At 41.3% G+C, this 9,159-nt stretch overlaps 1 long non-coding RNA gene across 1 annotated transcript; it reads left to right on the forward strand.

The window, feature by feature from the left end:
- The first annotated feature begins 22 nt into the window (after positions 1-22).
- Positions 23-4,549, forward strand: LOC123077003 (uncharacterized). Its single transcript, XR_006436343.1, has 4 exons — positions 23-328; positions 971-1,034; positions 2,997-3,091; positions 4,033-4,549. It is a non-coding gene; the product is annotated as an uncharacterized lncRNA (long non-coding RNA).
- Positions 4,550-9,159: the final 4,610 nt, after the last annotated feature.

Consider the following 9,159-nt stretch of genomic DNA (forward strand, 5'->3'; position numbering starts at 1 on the left):
TAGTTTCCACATGGATGCTTACTACTCCCTCTGTCCGAAAAAGCTTGTCCCAAGCTTGTACCTCAAATGAATGTATCTAGCACTAACTTGATGCTAGATACATCCATTTGAGAGACAAGTTTTTTCGGACGGAGGGAGTACTCCTGTTCTTTTCTTTGAATTGATATGCCTTGCTGGTTACTGCTATGGCACTGGCTGGTTTTGTATGTGCTTTGTTTTGTTTCTTGTTTTTAACTTTCTGCTTGATTGTTAGTTTCAGTTTGGAGGTGAGCCGTTGAAACCCTCTGTGCTGCTGGATACTGATGCTACTGTTTGGTTCATTCATAAGGTAAACCATATACTGCTTTGTTTACTGTTGCTTGTTATGCAATTTACTCCATTAATGAAACAAATTGTAGTTATGATGTTCAGTAACTGAATATACTTCAAAGTTCGAAGATGCAAAAAACTGAAGATCTATCTAGGTTTATCCATGATTTGATAACTTTGGTACTGGGAGAGTGAGATACTTTTGAGAATGCAGTGAATGGACCATAAACGGCACACTCCTTCTCTTTTGCCCATCTGCTTGATATGTTGGTCATGTTGTGTTAGTACACTACTTAAGTCTCTCTCTCTTACTCCTCTGATTTCTTATAGACTCCAGATTTACCACCCATCACATTCTCTCCTTTGTTGTGGCCTATTTTGGTATTTGCTTTTCCCTTTGTGATGTCGATGGCATGGAGAGACAGGTTCGAGGAGTGCCATTGCCTTCTATGTTTTCTTCTGTATAGTGTCAGATGTGTCCTCTGTCTGGTCTACAGCGGCAATGCATGCACTATTTTCCTTGAGATGTGTGCTTCAGGCTTCCAGTGCACATCTAATATGTGGTTCATATAGTCGCAATTAATTTTGTTTGTAGCACGAAGTAATAGCATAGTCTGTTCGTCACTGCTTATCTCTGATCTACTCAACCCATTTCTTGCAGTCCTTGGCTTCATTGTTCTCTATGGTGTTTGCTGGACTACTATTGGGTGTGGAGCTATTAACTGGTATATAATCCATCTTTTCTTTGTTATTATCATGTCCTAATATTTTGTGTGTTCCTTTGCTTGTTCTGTGTTTGTTGGTAACTTGGGTAATTTTCTGGTTATTCTCTAAAATCCATATGCATCCTTGTTTTACATTCAGCCGTGTTCTTTCTGGTGGTAGAACTGCTTACTAACGCTTTAGGATAACCCCAGATCAACCAGGGTGTTTTTACCCATGGTTAGTTATGTGGTCACATCAAGAGATTATGATGTTACTTAGGGTGGGGATTTCAGGGACTAGAAGTAACGCTTTTTTTGAGGTTTTATACATCTGTTGTCTGGCTTTTCTAGTGTTCTTGCGGCGCCTTATTCGTAGTTCACCATTGTGTTGATCTTTTGTCTGTTTCGTAGGGCTGCTGTAAGCGACCTTCCTGTTACCTGTGTTTGTTTCTCTCTGTTCATTGTATGTGTTGTTGCTATGCAACTTGTGCATCATTTGTTTGGGTACACCTAGCTATGGCATTTTCATAATATGTACACCTGTAGGGGATAAAGACTGATGTCTTCTTACTGTGTCCCCTCTGCATAATCTGTGCCCTATTATGTGGCGTGCTGATGTGATTTGATGATGGTACTACCATGTTAGCCTGCCTGGTTGGTATATCCATGTTTGGTCCATCTTGGTGCAGATGACCATGAACCCTTTGTCCGAACTCCATCCTGGTAATTAGCCATTGGCATATTTGTGTGTATGTATCATGCCTATGTCACCATCAGTGTAACTGACCATTGAAACATCAAGCACTCAAATCTGGTTTTCTTATGCCTAGGTGTCTACTCCTTCAGTCTGTTCCTGCTTTTAACCGCTCATACCTCATAGCTTGCTGCATGTTTAGTCTTGTACATATAGAAGCCATAAGTATGGATAAGTTCCAGAAAAGTTTGTCGATCAGCTCATGAAGGATCTATGAAATTCGAAAGTTTCCTACTTTCACCGGGGATTATACATTCTAAAATTTAAAAGTACACATCTGGAACATCTGTTGCTGAAAAGGATAAATTTAGGGTTTAGCGGAGTTAGTGGCGGTGCTGCATGACATAGGTACATTAACAAGGTCCTACCTGATATCACTAATTTCCTTCAAGGTTTACTTCAGCTTGTTTTGGTTGATTGAGCACCTACACAATCCTCTATGCCATGCAGGATAGAGTTTATGTACAATTCGTGTTTTGTGGTTTCTTGAAATGAATTATTAGATCAGGATTTATACCTGCTCTTACTCTTCATAGATAGGTAATGGTTTGGTCATCATTTATACTTTCTGCTGGACTTAAACCAGGTTGAAAGGACTAAAGGCACAGAGGTGTTAATTTATTACATATGGTTGTATTACTCTCTCCCTTTCTGCATTCTGTCAGTCTCCACTCCGAACAAGACACATCAAAATATAGCAAAGTTTAATATATAGTTAAATAAGCATTCTCTGAATTCATATTCTTATGAACATGTGTCATACAAAAAAGCATAAGTAACTCAGTTAGTTACATGATACATTGGGTTATGAAAAAGATGGTTAAGTAGATACCAAGGCCATGCTCAACTGCTTATTCTTCGTGCTTGGTCCACATGAATTCTATAGCTACTAGCTCCAATCCAAATTAATTGGCGTAGCTCTATACAATGTAAAATGAACATTGTATAGGGACTGCGTCAATTAATTCAGATCGGCGGGAGTACTAAAATATACACAATGCCATGATTAGTTTATCCGACCATGTCTGACAGTAACTATGTCAAATGCTACCGTCCTGCATTAAGAACGTGAGTGCATAATTAGTGTTACTTCTCATGTTGAGTTATCAACTATTGCCATCATATACTTATTGAAGTCTGTTGGTGAATGCTAATTTATTACAACATCTCACTCATCGATGATGCCATCGAGCCCAGTTCATGCTGAAAATTGTTGTTTCGTGCTTCAGATGCTGGTTTACCTTAGCGACTTAGCCCAATATGGCTAACTAAATCAACAGCAAGCAGAGCTTGAAGTTGTCTTCGTCGCAACCGTCGATGTCAGGTTTGGACTAGCAGAAGCTGCAGATAGGACCTGCTTTATGCATTGCTCATGTTGTGTCTTCACCCTTGTGAGGTTTGCACAAAAGTTTCTTTGGTTCTAAACTATGAAGGGTCAGTTTTTGCTCTACCAAATGCTGCATGGACCCTGTTCTAAACATAATATAACTAAGTTAACTGATGAATAAACTTAATATAAGTTACGAGCGGACAATTTGTTGTTATCGAGGGTAGAATTTGATTTATTCCATGATCAGGGTCAAGGTGCTTTTCCCCCAAGGTAGTCAGTGTGATTTTATTTTTGGCTTATGCAATGCTCTTATATTAGTTTTCAGTGTCATCACAAACAGGGGATATGTCAGAGTAGTGTCATGTAATAATAAAAAATGGAGAGGAAGTTGGTAATTGCTCCTACATAGTAATCATGGATAGAGGATAGCGACATATAAATAATTGGTTAATTATTTTTATTTGCAGCAGCACATGAGTTTAGTTCTAATAAGAACTTGTGTATTATTTTCTATGTTTTCAATCAACAGTGAACCATTGGGATTGTATATTATTGGATAGGTGTGGTTCGCAATCTTCAACGTGTTTGGTTTTTCAAATTTCTGTTTGCTCAATGCAAGTCTTAAAGAGAAGTTTAAAATTTCTAAATAAGAGATCATATGTGGATGAAGATCAATGAAGTAGTAGGTTCTATTCATATGTTTTGGTTACTCATTCTACTTCACGAAATGCTTTGGGGTCTGTCGTTGGTTAAACTTTTGTGTTGCCTAAGGAGCTGATGAATTCAGAACACACTTTTCCAAATGTTTCAGCTCGACATCGATCCCATTATATTATTTGGATTTATTTTACATTTCACTTTAAACTTTCTGCAGTCATTTCTATATCAACTACAAGATATGTCACCATCTAAGCACTGAAAAATCCTCCCTGCAGCTTCCAACTGTCATTACAACTCTCAGAAGGCAGGTTTCTATCGAAAGTGCTGTTCTGTCCTCCCGTCTGTTCCGCTTGGGATTCACGATGGAAAGCGTATAGGCTCAGGTATAAATTCAGTATACACATACTAGCAAGTGGTACGTGCATGGCACGCAGGAAGTAGGAACAAAGTGTACAAGAATTTATAGGACTCGAAACAGTTACCTGTGTGTTTCTTGGAATGTTTTTTTAACAGTTAGCATACCAGTTTGGCGTCTTTCCTTTCGGGAATGATTAGCATCCACTGGCGGATTGCTCCCAAACGTCAACCACCTCCATCGTCTACCATGTGTCCATGTGGCCCCACCTGTTCTTCACCTTTCCTTCCCTGGAAACATCTCGATCATATCACTCTCTGTCTCACCTAGGAACAGTTGCAGGGTCTCGGCTTGCGGGGGTATCGATTTTGAAAAGAGTAAATTTCTGCAACAAGACCTCCGTTGCGGAATAATTCCGCAACAAGACCTTTGTTGAGAAAAAATTCTGTAAATTTCCTGGTAACGAAAATTTCTACGACAAGACCTCTGTTGCAAGGAAAAAAAAGGGTAACAAGGCCTTTGTAAAAAATTATGCAATATGACTCGTTGCAGAAAATTTCTGCAACGCGAGCTATGTTGCGATGGTACAGGGTGACACTCGGCCACTCAATCCGTGAGATCCGATGGCTTGTGAGGTTGCAAAAGATCCGCCGTCCAACAGGTGGCGACGTCCCTTTTCTTTTGGGAAACGCTTAGCTTCAGCTGGTGGATCGCACGCGGACATCCGTCGCATCGTCCGTGTGACGCGTGTTCTGTGTGGGCTCACCTAACATTATCTCTTATAGTTTTGCAACCGAGCGCTTGTTGAGGTTTGCCTACCGCAACAACTCATATGTTGCAGGATCTGAATCTGGCTCCTTTGTGGGCAGTTGCCTCCCGTGTTCTTCCCAAAAGCTCCCGTTCTACATGGCATTCTACCTCTAATTTGTGCAACATCATCCATGCTACAAAGGTCCTTCCGCAATCTCCTCAACCGGCTGATTTCTAGAACCCATTTGCCACCTCGCTCGCACAACATGTGGCCCACGTGACATGCCACTAGCTCCTGACGATATTTTTGCAACTTTTGCAACATTGCATACGTTTCTTTCGTAACATTAGCTATGTTGCAAAAAGACGAAGACGAAGAAAGAAATTCTGCAACAAAGCCTCTGTTGCAAAACAAATATCTACAACAAAACCCAAGTTGCAAAAAAATGCAAAATGATGAAAATGAAATTGCAACAAAGCCTGTGTTGCAAAAAAAAAATCTGCAACAAAACCTCGGTTGCAAAAAAAAAAAGCAACAAGACCTCTGTTGCAGAAATTTTCCGGAGCAAGATCTATGTTGCAATGATGGAGGACGCCGATGCGCCAGATCTGACGGCCCGCGAGCCGGCTGATCTTTTAAAAAGATCAGTCAATGGACGCGTAGCAGTCCCCTTTTCTTTTGTAAGAAATAGATCAGTGTAGGTGTACACGGCCAAGCATAGCGCAACATTGCCGTTATACGTATGTACCAAGGGGATTTTGCTCACTCATTGTCCTCCGATGCATTGGAGAGCTTTTGGCCGGCTCATGTTGGGTTATTTATTTATTTAACTACTAGACAATACCCGGCGCGTTGCAGCGGGATGCTAGTGTGACAAAGAGTTTAAATGAAAACGGCACATTAAGAAGAAAAGGAAGTAAGAAGGAGAGAAAAATGGAGAAGATGGTGCATATAATGTAACTCTGAATCCTCTTTGTCGGTACGATCAGTTTGTGACCAAACTTAAACAGGATCTTACTATTTTATTCGCTGATCAAAAGTATTATGTTCATCTTAATGGAAAGAAAAACAATGCAACCTGATGTGCTGCTAATATAAAATATCAGCAAATAATTTATCTAATTGTATACTAATCACAGAATGGAAAGAAAGCAAACAACATGACCATCAAAGCATGAGACAGAATATATGCCAAGATAATAATGTGTAGTATTATTGCAATACAAATTGGTTGTCTCTTGTCTGCACCTTGAATGAGTTTGTAGCATTAATCTTTCGCAGGCACATGACTCCACTCATGTACGTATATCTAGCATCCGGGTTGCAATTTTATTATGACGTTTTGTGCTGAAAATAGTACAAAGGAATCAATAGTTAATTTAAAAAACGGAATAGTACGAAGGAACCAAAGGCTATCGCTCAACGGGCTCGCGGCGAACGACGGTGGTGTTTTTCTTTGCAACATCTAGTCTGTTGCAACAAAGATTTCTGCAACATCGGTCATGTTGCATAAGTTTCTTCTGTAATACCATATAGAGGTGAAGACAAAGAAAAAAAATTCTGCAATATCTGCGGCCTTTCTTTACCTTGCCCTTTTTCTTGAAACTAGTGGTCTTGTTAACCATCAACACTTGATGCTCCTTTTTGATTTCTACATCTGCGCCCTTAAGCATTACGAAGAGCTCGGGAATTGTTTTGTTCATCCCTTGCATATTATAGTTCATCACGAAGCCTTAATTTATAGCTTGGTGGCAGTGATTGAAGAACTCTGTCAATGACACAATCAACTCGAAGATCAACTCTCAGCTGAGTCAAGTGATTATAATACCCAGACATTTTGAGTATGTGTTCACTAACAGAACTGTTCTCCTCCATCTTGCAACTATAGAACTTGTTGGAGACTTCATATCTCTCAACCCGGACATTTGCTTGAAATATTAATTTCAACTCTTGGAACATCTCATATGCTCCATGACGTTCAAAACGTCTTTGAAGTCCCGGTTCTAAGCCGTAAAGCATGGCACACTGAATTGTAGAGTAGTCATCAGACCGCTTTTGCCAGACGTTCATAGCGTCTAGATTAGCAGGAGGGGGCTTGTCACCTAGCGGTGCATCAAGAACATAATTCTTCTGTGCAACAATGATGATAATCCTCAAGTTATGGACCCAGTTCGTGTAGTTGCTACCATCATCTTTCAACTTAGCTTTCTTTAGGAACGCTTTAAATTTTAGGGGAACGATAGCACGGGCCATTGATCTACAACATAGATATACAAATACTATCAGTACTAAGGATATTCGTTCTTATCTATAGATAAGGCAAGAGAGAACTTATGACCTCGCGGATGGAGAAGGATTCAAACCCCCGGTATTCCTATCGATACTTCGAAGGGTGCGATTACCCTTGAATTTCAGCTCACACTTTCGGAAAGCTCGATAGTATCGTATTCCGCTCGTATGCTCTCGTTATGTAATAGAATACCTTTTACCGTTCATCAAGTGAACGTAGCCGCGAAGGCAATCGCTCGGATCTTCCCCTAACCCAACCCGGGAACGGACCGGAGGGAGACCTTGAATCACAGGGTTTGTTCCTGGCAACCCAGCATTCTTTATCTTGGCGTAGATTGGTGTGATGGGACGGATGCCATGAAAAAGCTTTTTTCTTTGACCGGAATCAACAGGTGTGAGAAAAGTACTCGGCATTGGAAAGCATCACGTTCTGGCCACACACAAAAGAAGTCGGTGGAAGGTATGGAATTTCTCGGCTGAAGGTCAGAAAGAAAGCAATTGCCAGTGCTCTCGGTTCCAGCAACGAGTCTTTTCTCTGAGAATTAAGGAAAACACTCAAACCCCCTTTTATTCTCAAAAAAGGGATCGGCCTTCGCGGTCTTGCTCCCTGGTCTCTACCTTGCTTACCGCCCCTCGTAGGGGCCAGCGTACCCATACCGAAAACGATTTACTCTTTTTATGGGCGCTCATGATAAATTAAGTTCAATTAATCAAATTACTAATGAACTCGATCCCACTTAAATAAACATCCCTCAAGTTATCTAAGTGATACGTGATCCAAATCAACTAACCCATGTCCGATCATCACGTGAGATGGGGTAGTCATCAATGGTAAACATCTCTATGTTGATCATATCTACTATATGACTCACGTTCGACCTTTCGGTCTCCAGTGTTCCGAGACCATGTCTTTACATGCTAGGCTCGTCAAGTTTAACCCAAGTATTCTGCATGTGCAAAACTGTCTTACGCCCGTTGTATGTGAACGTAGAGTCTATCACACCCAATCATCACTGGTGCTTCGAAACGACGAACTTTAGCAACGGTGCATATTTGGGGAGAACACTTTTATCTTGAAATTTAGTGAAGGGATCATCTTATAATGCTACTGTCGTTCTAAACAAAATAAGATGCATAAAAGATAAACATCACATGTAATCAAAATATGTTACGTGATATGGCCATCATCATCTTGTGCTTTTGATCTCCATCTCCAAAGCAATGTCATGATCTCCATCGTCACCAGCTTAACACCTTGATCACCATCGTTGCGTCGTGGTCGTCTCGCCAACTTTGCTTCTACAACTATCGCTAACACATAGTGATAAAGTAAAGCAATTACATGGCGTTTGCATTTCATACAATAAAGAGACAACCATAGGGCTCCTGCCGGTTGCCGATAACTTTACAAAACATGATCATCTCATACAACAACGTATATCACATCATGTCTTGACCATATTGTTGGGAAACGTTGCATGGAAAACAAAAAAAAATTCTACGCACACGCTGTGATCTATCCATGCAGATGCATAGCAACGAGGGGGAGAGTGTGTCTACCTACCCTCATAGACCGTAAGCGGAAGCGTTTCACAACGCGGTTGATGTAGTCGAACTTTCTTCGCGATCCACCGATCGAGTACCGAACGTACGACACCTCCGAGTTCTGCACACGTTCAGCTCGGTGACGTCCCTCACCTTCTTTATCCAGCAAGACGTCGAGGTAGTAGATGAGTTCCGTCAGCACGACGGCGTGGTGACGGTGATGGTGAAGTGATCTCCGCAGGGCTTTGCCTAAGCACTACCAAAATATGACCGATGGAGTAAACGGTGGAGGGGGGCGCCGCACACGACTAGGCAATTGTCTGGTGTGTGCTAGGGCGCCCCCCACACATATATATAGGTGGAAGGGAGAGGGGAGGCTGCCAGGAGGCGCCCCAAGTAGGCCGAGTCCTACTTGGGCTCCTCCCAAGTGGCACCCCCTGCCATATTTAGTCGAAGGGGGAA

Source organism: Triticum aestivum, chromosome 3D (assembly GCF_018294505.1).
Source record: "Triticum aestivum cultivar Chinese Spring chromosome 3D, IWGSC CS RefSeq v2.1, whole genome shotgun sequence".
Classification (NCBI taxonomy): Eukaryota; Viridiplantae; Streptophyta; class Magnoliopsida; order Poales; family Poaceae; genus Triticum; species Triticum aestivum.